This window comes from Rattus norvegicus, chromosome 9, assembly GCF_036323735.1.
Source record: "Rattus norvegicus strain BN/NHsdMcwi chromosome 9, GRCr8, whole genome shotgun sequence".
Lineage (NCBI taxonomy): Eukaryota > Metazoa > Chordata > Mammalia > Rodentia > Muridae > Rattus > Rattus norvegicus.
The window spans coordinates 105941049-105957127 of record NC_086027.1 but is presented as its reverse complement, the minus strand read 5'-3'; positions in this window follow the sequence as shown (position 1 = coordinate 105957127).

The window sequence follows — 16079 nt, the reverse complement described above, 5'->3', positions numbered from 1 at the left end:
TAAAATTTAATATAAGTTCTTATACTACCACCCAGGCTGGACAGAAAGTCACAGCCACTCTCCTGACTAAGCTTCCTGAGGTGGGGTTACATCTGAGCCACCTCGCCCGGCTGAACCATCACGGTTTTACATGTTGAAATAATAATGACATTCTCCATAGGTCGCCTTATAGTTGTTCACTTTATTTTAATAAATAACCAGAGTTGGCAAACACAGCCGTTAGCTGTGGTTTTCTTAGATGTCTGTTACTAACACATTTATTTGCACATGAGAGTAATTCGTGTTTGGTAAACCATCACATTTAAACCGTCACACTATAAACCATCACATTTCTAAAAGAAGAGAGTTTGCCAGCTTACTCTGGGAATACAAATGCCTCAGAGGCATGGATGAAAACTCTGCATTCATAGTCTTGCCTACTCTACCACAGGCTCAGCAAGAACCCGCCCCGCCCAGCTGAGCTCGAGAGTCTCCTGGGATCTTGCCTTCCACCCCATTGCCCTCATAAGATGCACGAGTGTCTGACATGGCTGATTGTACATTATTTGTTTACTGACTCCCCGATTCACATTTGTACACTTCTATACTTCATTCCCATTCACAACATTCATAGCAAAACATGCCTAGGGCTTCTTCAACGCTCAGCATCATGAAAAGGGAGGCGGTGCATGTGGGATGCTCATGAAGCCTAGGCGAAGAGTGAGTGCCATCCCTAGCATAGCACCAAGGGAAATTATGAGCATCCATCACGGGAATGAAAGTCAAGACCTTGGTGAACCGTCAAGACCGAACTCCACATTTCAGAACCACCGTTGTAAAAACAGAAGGAAGGTTATTTAAAAAAAAAAATTCCATGTTTGCCATTGTGCTTGAAGGGGTTAACATCAGAGTAACACCTGCAACTCCAAAATAAAGCCACATTATCCTGATATTCCATTAAGATCGTTATTTTTGGGTTAATTAAAGTTAAAGATTCAAGTCTTCTGATACATAGACTCTCCGTAAACAACGCTCCCAACTCGTGACTTGGTGATTCTCCCATGGGCACTTCACTGCGTGCTCTATGTGACACAGGCTGGCTTCCTTTTCTCTGATTCTGGAAGAGAGACTGAACCAAGAATACAAGCTAATTCTTGGTTTTAGATTCAGACACAGATAACCTCTGACAATCATAATAACCAAAATGAGGCCCAGTTTGTAGTTAGACACACAGATTCCCACAATAAGAACAGAGAACAGATGCCTATTCGGCCATAGATTATAGAATTTACTGATGCTTCATTCTCAAGAGAACAAAAACAATTCTCCAGACTTGATTTCCCACCCTTTGCATTGGCAACATTCCCATTCCGTTGGAATGCAAAAGATCAAAAATGGCTTGAGACGCACAGTAAGTGAGCTGCATGTGTTCTCTCTAGAAGATATTTCAGGATAGTGGACTTTAATATGACAATCTGAACCTTCTAGGGGCAGTATTCCATGATATGTGAAGTGTTGTCTACTAATCATTTAAGACTGGAATCTAAGACAGCTTTACAGAACCCGGCCAGAGTCCAAAGAACAGACATTGATGTGGCCTCTAGCTGTCAGTGGTGAGAATGTTCTAGGACTTGTGAATAACCTTACTCTGTTACAATACAGTCACCCCATGATTTTAAATAAATAGCTAATTCATGCACTAGTGAATTGGAGACATGGGATACTTTGGTCAGATGTCATTAAACGATTTTATTAACCTGGGATTTATTATGCCTGGGATAAATTGTGTGTGTATCTGATTAGAATATGAAGAGAAATCATGAGTTGTTCTGAAAACGTAGGTTTTGTGAAGTGATTTCTGTGACTTTGTGTATTAAATAATGCCCTTCCCAAATTCATATGATAAAGTCCCTATTCCTAGTATGTCAGAGTGTGCCACAGTTGAACACAGGCTTTTCAAAAGGCAAATTAAAATGCTATCATTAGGGCTGTCTCTAATACAACATTCATGGTATCTGCATAAAAGGGAAATTAGCATGTTCCAATGAGGGAACTATTGGTCATTACAGATGCTGGGGACAGGAAGTCACTGTCTTCGCTGTAAACGCACTGGTGAACTCACAATCTGAATAAATAGTTCCGCACTCTCCATACAATCATGCAGAAAGGTCATTGTTAACCTCTGTGAGTCATAAAATAAAACAAAAATACACAAACATGGAGGCAGGACAAGCAGGGAGACGTGGTTGACCAGGTTGAAGAAGATAAGAGAAGATGGGGTGAGAATAATCAGAAGACTATTCATGTACGATACTGTCAAAAATAAATCCAATTAATAAAAAAATATTTCAAAACATCTATTTACATCCCAGCTATTTCCCTGCTTCTTGTATTCCAAGCCCATATATTTGAATACTAAATACAATCTCCACTGGTTTCCCAGATTTAGTAAATCCAAAGATTCAATTGTCCTTCAGTTCCTAACAACCAACCCATCATTCTTACATCTTACTCATTGTCATCCACAGTGATAACTCCCTACAGCCCCTCAAGCAGAAACACCGAGAGCATCACTGACACCTTTCACTCCTTAACTCAACATGTACAACAAATTCTGAGTATAGATTCTCTTCCTTAATATATTTTATATGCCCACCACACATACACACACACACACTCACACACACACACACACCTCACACACACACACTCACTCACCCACACACACACCTCACACACACACTCACTCACACACTCACTCACCCACACACACACCTCACACACACACTCACACACACACTCACTCACCCACACACACACTCACACTCACACACTCACACATACTCACACACTCACACACACACTCACACACATACACACACACTCACACATACTCACACACTCACACACACACTCACTCACACACACCACACACACCACACACACACACTCACTCACACACATACTCACACACACACTCACACACACACTCACACATACACACACTCACACACACCTCACACACACTCACACATACTCACACACACATACTCACACTCACACACCCTCACACACTCACACACACACTCACACACACATACATACACACACTTGCACGTTGTGGTTCATCTTTATCATCCAAGTTCCTTTAATTCTTTCTAGAGACCCTTTTCTTTGACTCTGACTGCCCCCTAGTTCATTCTCCACATAGTTACCTATGCTCGTTGTAAAAACTAATTAAGATGAAGACTTTTTCTTGCATGGAATCCTTTTATGGTGCTATAAGGAAATGCCCCAGATCAAGGAAAAGTCCAAATTCCTTCAAATGCAAGGAGTACCAGTGTTTGGCCATAATTTTCCTGACTAATTCGTACTCCTTACTTCAAAACATATGTTTGGATGGCACTTTGACAGAATGCTACTGAATTCCTTTCCTAGCCTGGCTTCCCAACTTCTCTAACTCCTGTCTTTCTTTGTAGGTCCTATGCATAGCCTCTCCAGTGGATTTTCCCCTCTGGTACGGCCACACATATGTTCATCTCTCACCCAGGGTACTTAGCTATGAGATACTAGCTATTATTAATATCCTGAACTCACAGTTTCCATTTAACAAATATTTGCTAGTTTTCCATATATATGGAGTTTTCAACTACATATTAAAAATATGGGGCTGGGGATTTAGCTCAGTGGTAGAGCGCTTACCTAGGAAGCACAAGGCCCTGGGTTCGGTCCCCAGCTCCGAAAAAAAAAAAAACAAAAAAAAAAAAAAGAAATGGATTTGTTAATTTGGGGCTGGGGATTTAGCTCAGTGGTAGAGCGCTTACCTAGGAAGCGCAAGGCCCTGGGTTCGGTCCCCAGCTCCGAAAAAAAAGAACCAAAAAAAAAAAAATATGTCTTGGTGCCCTGAAGTCACCTGGAACCACATGGAATATTTTCCACTGTGACCTATGTCCACACACAAAATAGCCAAGCCACTAGATTGCTTGCTCGGTGGCTGAGTTGAGGAAAACAAATATAGATGACAGTTCAATGGTGATGATTTGAAGAGCCGTCAACTGTGCACAGCACCGCAAACACTTCTGGCTGGTAAGCAGAACCACAAGCTGTCCTTTGAGGATGCCAGCCTGGCGCTAAGTGACCAGACACATGTGCAGGCAGTAATGCTCAAGATCATGACGACAACAGTCAGTGCACTGTTTGCAGATGCGGAGTGGCTCCGTTCTGGGGCATTAAATAAAACAATCCCTTGACTGCATGAACTAGTTGTCCTTATTGTAAAATATTTTACCTCCCTAAAATAAGTTCACTTTTAGACAACATGATGGATGTGGTTTTGAGTTCACAATTTTAACCGTGTTTATAAAAGTGTATTATTTGGATTAACTTGTGATTCGAATACTGTGCATAGCCTCTCTTATACTCATAAAATGTAACATCAACTCTTGCATGTTTTTCTGACTCATTTTTTATTAATCATTTTATTCATTACACTTTAAATGGTATCCCCCTTCCCGGTTACCCCTTCACAAATCCCCATCCCATTCTCCCTCTCCTCTCTCCCCTTTCCTCTATGAGGGTGCTCCTCCACCCCACCTACTCCTGCCTCTCTGCTCTAACATCCCCCTCTGCTGGGGCACCAAGCCTCTGCAGGACCTGAAGGGGATCGCAACCCCATAGGAAGAACGATATCAACTAACTGGACCACCCCGAGCTCCCAGGGACTTAACCACCAACCAAAGAGTACACATGGAGGGATCCATGTCTCCAGCTGCACAGGTAGCAGACAATGACCTTGTGTGACATCAGTGGGAGGGGAGACCCTTGCTGATCCTTTTTATGGGTTTCTGTAAAAACTGAAGGGCTTTCTTCAACTCCAAGGCATTGAGGAAGAATAACATAGCATAGAGCACCCTGACCCTAAACACCATGCACGAGTGTGGCTTTGAAGAGTATGACATTCTCTTCAATTGACTCCTTCACGTCACATATCTTTAGTGCTTCATTTAGGTGACGATATAAGCCTTTCTCCCTCAAAAAACCAAAAGTGAAATGTACTTGTCCTTCCTTGTAGTCTCGGTAGATGTGGGCTCTTCTTGCTTCTTTCTGCATGATGTAGTTAATCATTTTTCTTTTGGGGGAAAAAAAGGACATATTTACTGTTCCAGATACCCCCACACAAATAGATTCTTTTCGTTAGCAATCTTGTAAAAATTTACCTTCACTCTTGATTCCATTTTTTTTTCGGAGCTGGGGATCGAACCCAGGGCTAGGCAAGTGCTCTACCACTGAGCCAAATCCCCAACCCCTTTTGATTCCATTTTATAATAAAATTCAAATTTCTGCTGATACATATTAAAAACTAGGAAGTAAAATGTGCCTACCATCAGGAAAAATAATCTCGTATCTCTGACTGCTTGGGCATGGCAGAATCACTCAAAGCCATAAAGATAAGGAGTGTGCTTGCCTAGGCTTTTTCTCTTTCCCATCACTGCCATTCCATGGACGCATCACAGTATCTCAGCCTTTGTCAGTCTCAGCTCCACCAGCATATTTCCCTCCCCTTCAGGACATTTTGGAAACTGCAATGATTTACCGAATCAGTTACAGTTGGACCACGCTGCAAATTTACACCATCCACATGGTCAAGTTTGACAGTCACCGCACTGATACTCTTTCCCTGTAAACTAAGAGCTGATGCAGAAACACTGTCTTTTGTAGTTTCACAAATTACTTAGATTACCATGTGCTCCTTACTTCACTGGACATCACTTTCATAAGATTACACCTGATCATGGAACGGCCACTCCACAGTTACAGTTTCTATACAGAACTCTCCAGAAAGCATTAATATATTATTTTATTTAGTATCCATTTAGTTGAGGCATGGTCTAGTTCCAAAGAGTATTAGGGTCTTATTTGTGTTATAGTATATTTTTCTATATAAGGCACAACCTAGACTTGAGCATCTTGAAACAATGACTCAGTGTTTTTTATGATCTCATGGCTGGGCTGTAGCAATCTCTACTCTTAGTCAGGTGATGGGCTTTGGTGAGTAACAAGACTGAAAGATCAACACTAGGCTTAAGCACTTGTCTGCTATCAGTACTGGCAGCTAATATTACCCATTCATTCTCCACAAGGACGCTCATCTGACAATAAGTTAGACCTCCACGACGGTCTCACTGCTGAATGTCAAAACAGAACTTGCAAGACCTGATGAGGTCCACATTTCTGAATTCAAAAAATGCCATTCTGCTGACTTGTTATCTAGAGACTTATAAAAGGTTATCTTCTAGTCCATATTTGAGAGGGTGGAGAAATAGACTCCACCTCTTAGTGGGTGTACACACCAGGAGGAGGAGAACTAGAAGCCAAACATTTTTTTTCCAACTCACTTGACTTGTGTACTCACTTATAAAATTTTCAAATGTTATTCCACAACTATAGGGGGAAAAACAACTCTAAAACCTTCCAAAATAAAATTGTTTCTAGAGAAGCATTTAAATAAACGTGTTGACTACCTCCTAAATGCAATTACATTTTACTTTTCTGTTGTTCCAGATTGAACTATGACCAGGAAACCTGCTTGGTTCCAATTTATTATGTGTAGATGAAGATCTCTTCAGGGTGTGTGTTAGGCCCCCTGTCAGAATGTGATGGCCATTCTACAGATACAACCTCATATTACCCACAAAAGAAATGACACTCTGTCATTTCTCCCGATGTTCTTATCCCCGAGGCATCCGTGTCACATTCTTCCAGCCTGCCTTCGTGAACTATTGCATGTAATCTTGGTATTACTCTGGAATGTAAGATCTCTCTAACTAGAAACCTTCTCCAAAATCCCAGATGCCCACGTACATGCACTCTGCAAGAAATGAATGGCCACCAGGAGCAATTAACAGTTTACATGGGGTGGAGCACTGGGTGAACACTCCTCCAGGCTCCCTCGCATTGGATTATCAATTCAGAGAGGCATTCTACGTAATTCTCACACATCTTCACACTGCAGGGAACTTAGTCATATATCTCACTGACCTTTACTTTTTCCTTCCTCTTCTTTCTTTCAAACCCCTCACTCTTGCTTCCTGAGATCACTGATCACTGACCGTTAAAAATGGGTTATTCATACCCAAGCATTCATTCAAACCCTACTTTCTTTCAGGAGAATGCTCGGGGGGGGGGGACATATATAGTGTGTGTGTTTATATATATATATATATATATATATATATATATATATATATATGTATATATATATATATCATTCCTTGAAATCTGTCTTATCACTGCAGAGTGAACTTTCAATGAGGAGACGAGGTCAGTAGATTAAGCCCGATTCCCACCTCTCAGACCCTATTGAACGGTAATTGTTTATATGGCTTTTTCAAGGACTTCTCAGAATTGAGCAAGAACTTAAGGAGTGGTCAGGCTGTTAACCACACTCATCAGTTCTCCTCGTTTCCCCACCCGACTCCACTTATCTTACACACTAGAACTGAACTCCAATAAAGTAATAATCACAAGTCCTTTCACTCATATATATCCAAACTCTATCACCACACAGGAGTCAATTCAGCAACTGGTGGCAAACTGTAGGTTATGAGCTGAGCGTATTTCCTGTTTCTAGAAATGTTTCTGAGCTGTGAGAAATGAAAAAAACGCCCCTTCTTAGATCAGTCAGAGAAATGAGGTCACAGGACCAACGGCTGTCTTCATGATCAGAGAGGCAGACACAGAGAAGCAGGGCTTGCCAGAACAGAAACCCTCAAGAGGAAACCCCTCCATGGGAACCAGTGCTGGGTGGGAACACCTGAGCTGTAGCTGACAGATTACTGGAGGCTCAGCACAGGCAACCCTGAGATGTAAAACCTCCAGGGAAACAGGGTGCGGGGAGCCTCTCATGCTTACAGGTTTAATTTTAGCACCCTAACCAGCTTCTCCCAGTGACTAACCAATCGATTTTAACCAATCGATTTCCCCCACCCTCGATTTTAACAGGAGGAAGGCAAGCAGAGCTTAAACACAACAGAGCCTTGCTCTTAGGCTTCCTGCCCCACCAGATGCAGAGGTATAAACGGGAAGCTCAGCTGAATTCTGAGGCCAAAGGTTCACCAAGACTGCATCCAGTCCTACAAATAGAGCATGCCCTCTGCCCCACACCACTAAATGTCTACTTACCTACCCCAGTTGCCTCTACCAAGACACCATGCCTATCTTCCAATAGAACATAATGATACATACTAAAAGGAACTTGTAACAAGACTAAACACATAACTAAGAAAGAATGACCGAGACGTCAGATGCAGCAAGACTATTTATTCTAAGCATCAGACCAAGACTTTGACAGAATGTTTAAATTACCCACTTATGCTTATATGCTGTGACCTTCTCTATTAATACCCTTAGCGTATCCATCATGAAGAAATATGTCTGGACAATTCCAAAATGCTTAGAAAATGTGTTTCTCCACTGAGCACAGTACAGAATATCTGGACCAAAAAAAGAAATCTCAAGAAAACTTTAAAGTGTTGTGAACTAAAATTGAAAATTCAATGTGTGGACATTGGTTAAGTGCACGGAGAGTTCTAGAAGAGAGATCTAAAATCAATAATCCGGGTTTCTAATCAATGAAACCAGCAAAAGAACAAAATAAATCCAAGGGAAACAAATCAAACGAATCATGAAAATGAAAGTATAAATGGATGAGCCCCAAAAATAATGTGTCAAACACCAAATACCTTGTAACATCCATAAAACCAATGATATAACCACCCTCACTAGACTAATGGCTCTAGACCCAGATCACGTGCCCTTTAAAGAACTTAACTCAAAATAGATTGTTCAACCAAGTATGAGCCACAAAATGGCAGCACATTCCCAGAGAACAAAAGGGTAACATTCCCAGAATACATGGGGGAATTGTCTAGTCTGTCTCGCATGCTGGTTAATACTTTCATTTTTGTTTTTCTGTCATCTTGACATAAGCCAGTGCAACTCGGGAAGAGGGAAGTTTGGTTGAGAATGTCCCTGCACCAGGTTTACCTGTAGACAAAGTGTGTGCAGCGTTCTCTTGGTTGGGGATCAATGACTGATGATTGATGTGGAAGGATCCGGTCCCAGAGTGGGCAGCGCCATCTCTGGGCAGGTGGTCTTGTGATACAGAAGAAAGAAAACGAAGGAAGCCAAGAGGAGCAAGACAATGGGCATCCCTCCCTCCTCCACAATCACAGCCTTAGGTCCCGCCTCCAGGTTCCTTTTCTGCTTTCCTGTCTTGGCTTTTTCAAGTTGCTTTTGGCCACAAAGTTTATCAGTGCAATAGAAACCTAAGACATTCTTTGATGTAGCAAAGTGTGTGTGTGTGTGTGTGTGTGTGTGTGTGTGTGTGTGTGTGTGTGTGTGTGTCTGTTTCTGTGTATCTGTGTATGAGTTATTGGGGACTAAACTGGCCCTTACGTTTAACAAATTATTGTGCTCAGTTAGTGGTGTCCTAGGTTCACCAACAATGTCATGATCAATGAATTAAAAAAAAAAAAAAAAAAAAAAAACAACAACAAAAATCATTATGTTGGACTTGACCAAAATTAAAAACTTTGGTCCAGAAAGGCAAAAATCTAAAGAACAGGCAGATGAAACGCAAACTGGGGAAAGGAGATTTTTGTTTCAAAAGACACACCTGATAAGGGAGCTTTGTCCAAAATATACAAAGAAATCTTAAAACGCGTCGCTAAGAAACAATGGACCTAATTCAAGGCTACCCCAATGTCCGGAACAGACAGCAAAGAAGACAGAACCTGACGAACAACCACGTGAGGTAATGTTCCACATCACACGTAGGTCGGGAACTGCCAGTTCAAACACGGAAGAGGGACCAACACACACCTACAACGCACAGAACCGTTCCCATCCGAAGCACCCCCACTGGTGAGCGTGGTGAGCGTGGTGAGCGTGGTGAGCGTGGTGAGCGTGGTGAGCGTGGTGAGCGTGGTGAGCGTGGTGAGCGTGGTGAGCGTGGTGAGCGTGGTGAGCGTGGTGAGCGTGGTGAGCGTGGTGAGCGTGGGAAGTAACAGGGATCCTCATTCTTTGCCCATTTATTGGTTTCTCCCAAAATTAAACATCCTCTTACCACATGTAGTCGTCTGAATAAGGAACCCCCTCTCCCCCAAACTCGGGGTATGGAACACTTAGCAGTGCTACTTGGGGAGGTGACACGCCTCACCGGAGGAAGTAAATCAATGGGGACGAACGTTGAGAGTTGATAAGCTCGCCCCCACATCCCGTTTACTCTCTCCTCTCTGCATGTGGGTGGAGACGTGGCCTCTAAGCTTCCTGTACCTGCCAGACACCTGTCACTTAATGGAATCCCTATCAAGACAAGGCCTCCCCATCCTGGGGGACTCTTACTGGTCAGGAACTCCAGGCCAAAATTAGCTCTTCATTCCATAGGTTCATTTTTTGGTCACCATGTTTTATCGCAACCACAGGGACGTAAGTGATGCCCCACCCAATCCCGCAATTCCACTCTTGGTTGTTTGTTTAAAGGAGTTGAGCATGTAGGACCATGCAAGATCTCGCACACATGCTCACAGAAGCTTTTTGCCGAATGGCTAAAACTTGAAGCGATCGAGATGTCTTCAGGAGCTGACTAAAGAGCCAGTCACACTACATCCATACAGTGCAGCATCAGTCAGACCTAAACGAAAATGTGTTAGTAAACTGGGGGGGGGGGGGGGGTGTCAGAGAGTCTCACTGGGAAAAAAAAGCCACTTCACTAGGACACATACCGCTGAGTACAATGTATAACACGTTCTGGATGAATTAACTACATGGATTAACTACAGCTTCATTCTTTAGTTTCTGTCTACCTTGGGGTGAGAGACCTAAGGCCTCTCCTCCTATAGCTTCCCATACATAAAACAGGACTGAAGGCCGCCTCCCTCTGGGATGGTTCTTAATTCAATGAAATGCACGTAAGGAGTATTTGCTATCTCATAAATGATAAGCGTCCTAGAATACAAAGACAACAGCACGAAAGCACGGGAGGTGGACCCCCAGCTTAGTGAAGACTAAAACATTAGTAACATCTATTCCTTTTCTTTTTTTTTAAAGAGTAATGTGGCTTAATCTGAAGTTTTGGATTTTTAAAGTGAAATCCCCCTGAAATCTGTTGTAAAAATAAAACCTTCGGACACGGGGAGAAGTGTAAAGACCCTGACAGCTCCTTGTAACCCCAACGGCTGCAAAGATCAAATCCTGGTCTTAGCCTCATAGCTGCAGTGAACATGGCGAACCGGGAGCCACTAAAGGTGTTACCAGTCCTGTGTCGGGTGCAGGGTTAGCCTGTCTTACAGAAGCCCACTCTGTATCGATCTTACCTCATGAGCGACAGAACTACCCTTAGGGAAGGGAAGATACACAGAGCTGTGCAAGCTGAGCAGAGCACCAGGATTTATGTCTGCAGGATATGAAATGCTAAATAGGAGGGGAAGTTAGAGAACATCTCCTCGTTACCAAGGGGTGTGGAACTAACTCCCTAGGAACCACACAGAAAATCTGACCACAAAAGCAAACAGCAGTAGAATTGTTTAACATAATGAAAAACACAGTCATGTATTCACAAGCAACCGAAACCTCCTACAGGCTTCAGCAGACAGGATTCAAAGCCCAAGACACTATTAGGAAAAGGGGTCCCCTTCTTCCCAAGCTACTACCACTGATGCAATCTTAACAGGTGTGAAAATTTTGTTAGGAAGCTAGGAAGAGCTTCCCGCAGTTTTCTTTCTCTGAATTACAGGGATAATTTCAAGCATGGCATGGCAGGGACATAATAAAGGCATATGTCTTCTAAATTCAGTAACTAAGAGAGTTATAAGGAACGCATCTGGAGCAATATACATTCTAAACTTTTGAAGCATGGCAGAATTCAAATATAATAACGTAATGCAATTTTTAAAATGATTTAAATGATATCATGGTGCTCTTTGTGGGCATTGTGTTTATCCTAGGTCGGTTTTGTGTTGTATTTTATTTTATTGTATATGTGTACCTGAGTTTATGTATGTGTGTCAAGTACATGCAGGAGCTCACAGAGGTCAGAAGTATCAGATCTCTAAGAACTAGAGTTACAGACAGTAGTGAGCTACCATGTAGGTGCTGGGAACTAAACCTGGGTCCTTTGCAAGAGCAGTAAGTGCTTTTAACTGCTGTGCCATCTCTCCAGCCCCTATGCTAAACCATTTAAAAAAGTACTGTATGGCATTTGTGTTCTCTTAGGGTGTGTATTACATCTGCCCAGGATCCTCTCCCTTTTAGAGTCTCTGGTGGGAAGTCTGGTGTAACTCTGATAGGTCTGCCTTTATATGTTACTTGACCTTTTTCCCTCATTTTTCTTTGTTTTGTGTATTTGGTGTTCTGACTATTATGTGACGGGAGGAATTTCTTTTCTGGTCCAATCTATTTGGAGTTCTATAGACTTCTTGTATGTTCATGGGCATCTCTTTCTTTAGGTTAGGGAAGTTTTCTTCTATGATTTTGTGGAAGATATTTACTGGCCCTTTTTGTTGGGAATCTTCACTCTCTTCTATACCTATTATCCTTAGGTTTGATTTTCTCATTGTGTCCTGGATTTCCTGGATGTTTTGGGCTAACAGCTTTTTATGTTGTACATTATCTTTGATGGTTGTGTTGATGATTTCTAGGGTATCTTCTGCCCCTGACATTCTCTCTTCTGTGTCTTGTATTCTGTTGGTAATACTTGCATCGATGACTCCTGATCTCTTTCCTAGGTTTTCTATCTCCAGGTTTGTCCCACTTTGTGCTTTCTTTATTGTTTCTATCTCCATTTTTAGATCCTGGATGGTTTTGCTCAATTCCTTCACCAGTTTGATTGTGTTTTCCTGTAATTCTTTAAGGGATTTTTGTGTTTCCTCTTTAAGGGCTTCTTCTTGTTTACCTGTGTTCTCCTCTATTTCTCTAAGGGAGTTATTTATGTCCTTCTTAAAGTCCTCTATCATCATCATGAGCAGTGATTTTTAAATCTGAATCTTGCTTTTCTAGTGTGTTGGGGTATCCAGCCGCATAGTAGCAGAGGGTGGCCTTGTCTGGCATCACTGGAAGGAGAGGCCCTTTTTTTCCTGTGACTTCTTGATGCTGTACTGTACAGGAATGCCAGGGAGGGGAGGCTGGAGTGAGTGGGTGGGTGGGCAGGGGAGCACCCTCACAGAGGCAGGGGGCAGGGAGTTCCCGGAGGGGAAACTGGGAAAGGGGATAACATTTGAAATGTAAATAAAGAAAATATTCAATAACAATTTTAAAAAGCACTGTACGGAATAGCCACATACTTCCCTCCCATCACCATTCAAACAGATGTTGGGGCTGGAGAGATGGCTCAGAGGATGGGAACACTGACTGCACTTCCAGAGGAAATGGATTCAAGTCTCAGTACCCATGAGGCAACTCACAACTCTCGGTAACTCCGAGATCTGACACCTTCACACAGACGTACACGCAGGTAAAATATGAATTTGGATATTAATTACCTACTTAATGAATTTAAAAATAGATGTCATTTTTTTTATCTAAAATTGCCTAACCGGGAAACTTCCAATTTCCATTTTTTATAGAAAAATCTGCATACACCAGCTGATATGAGGGCCCCAATGCATATACAGCAGAGGACTGCAGGGTCTGGGCTCAGTCAGAGAAGAGGCACCTAACCCTCAAGAGACTGAGGCCCCAAGCTGAGGGAAGGTCTGGTGGGTGGAGGATGGGGTGGGTGGGGACATCCTCCTGGTGGAGACAGAGGTTTGGGGAGGAGGTGTGGGATGTGAACAGTCAGAGGGTAAACCGGAAGGAAGATAAAATCTGAAGTGTAAAAAAAAAGATTAAAGAAAAATTTTAAAAGGAATATCTAGAGTCTCCTAACTTGTTTAAAAATAAAATATAAAACATTATCTCATTGTTCTTCTATACATAGAAGATATTGTGTTTGCGTAAGATGTAAATGTTAATGCTAACAATGTAACAACGCTTGCAGCAGACAGAAGCAGGAAAGGCGAGGAGAGCATGCGCGAGGGAAGCAAGGAGAGCACCCATCAACTGCCACGTAGACTTCATGATCTTATGAAAAAATAGAGAAAGAACGTTTAAAAGAAAAGCATTTGATGACACTGTTTTAAATTACAAAAATGTATGAAAACTAAGAGTATGTAGTTATCAAACTGGAATACTAACAGTGGATACAGGAGAGTGAATGTAATATCAACCTCACTTTTAAATAAACATTTAGTATAACCTGTTGATTAAGGACCCTGACTTAGCCTTTACTTAGAGAACCCTATTTAGATAAAATCCATACCTAAAGTTATCAAGGAAATCTTCAAAGAAATTAGCAATTGAAGAATGTTGCCTTTGGGTATATAATCGGGAGTGGAGAAGAGGAACAGAGAAACTTTTCATTATAAACTTAAGATTAGGTACTTCTTACCATATACAGGCAACACTTGGAAATCCAGAGTTTATAAAAAGTATTACTATGTATTCATACTGACACTGCTTATTAATAAATGCTTTGGAAAATACTGAGATATAGTAACAAAACAAAAACAACAACAAAAAACAAAACAAAACAAAAACCTCAGGACATTCTAGTGATAAATCACCTCAGTGCGGTAAAAATCATCGTTTTTATTCTGAAAAGCTCCGTGTTGTCCAAGTGAGTAATATTTTCCCAGTAGAGCAGGTCTATAATTTTAAACAATGCATTGTTCATGTTTAAAAATTTAAAACTCATATACCAGTGTAGCACGAAGAGAAATAAAGCAGAGCACACTTCCAGCCATTCCCTGAGACACACAGCATATAACAACCAAGGCCTGAGCTTTCTCTTCCACTCACTGAGGTCTTTCACTTCTCTATGTGACGAGAATCAAAGACGCCAACCACTGGAAGAGATCTCAGCCGCCTTATATTGTGAAAAGAGGACAATGGAGTCTTGTGGCAATTACAGAACTTTAAGAGGTTAGGGCAACAGAATGAGCAGAGTCTGGGTCCAGTGTCAGTGATGGAAAGCACATTTCTCTTAATCAACCTGGGCTACCACCATACTATAATACCCTATAGACACTGTGGTTCGCAGTACTGTGAAACGTACTGTGTCACATTGTTTGAGACTGCAGCCTAAGAGTCAGGCATCTGGTGAGGGTGATCAAAGGCAGCAGTATTCTCTTAATCTGTCCTCCCTGTGCCTTTCCTTGGTATGTGTATGTGTGTAAGCATGTGGGTATGTGTATGTGTGTATGCATGTGTGTGTGTGTGTGTGTCTGTGCATGCATGTGTGTGGATGTATATGTGTGTTGTGTGGATATGTGTATATATTCAGGTGTGTTTGTGTAAGTGTATATAAGTGTTTGTATGTGTGTATTCATGTGTGTGAATGTGTGTATATTCATGTATGCTTGTGGATGTGTGTATATATGCATATGTTTTCTGTATGGATGTGTGTATAAATTCATGTGTTTATGGATGTATGTGTGTATTGTATATATGCATGTGTGTATTCATGTGTGTTTGTGGATGTCTGTGTATACATGCATGTGTGAGTGTATAGAACTGTATGTAAATTCATGTATATTTGTGGATGTGTGTATGTATATGCATGTGTGTATGGATATATGTGTGTGGATGTGGATGTGTGCATATGTATGTATGTATTCAGATTGATGTATATGTATTCATGTTGTATGGATCTGTGTGTATGCATATGTGTATGTTGTATACAAATATGTATGGATCTCTGTATGTATTCATTTGTATGTATTCATATGTGTGTATATGTATTCATGTGTATGTGGATCTGTAGGTGTATATTGTGTGCAAGTGTGTTTAGATCTCTGTGTGTATTCATGTGTGTGCACTCATGTGTGTGCTTTCATGTGTATATATATTCATGTGTATACGTAGATGTCTGTGTAAGTATGTGTGTGAATTTATATGTACAGGTGTGTGTGGATATGTGGGTATGTATGTGAATATGTGTGTATGCATGTTTATATGTATATGTATGTATGTGTATCTGGATGCATGGATGTGTATGTATGTGT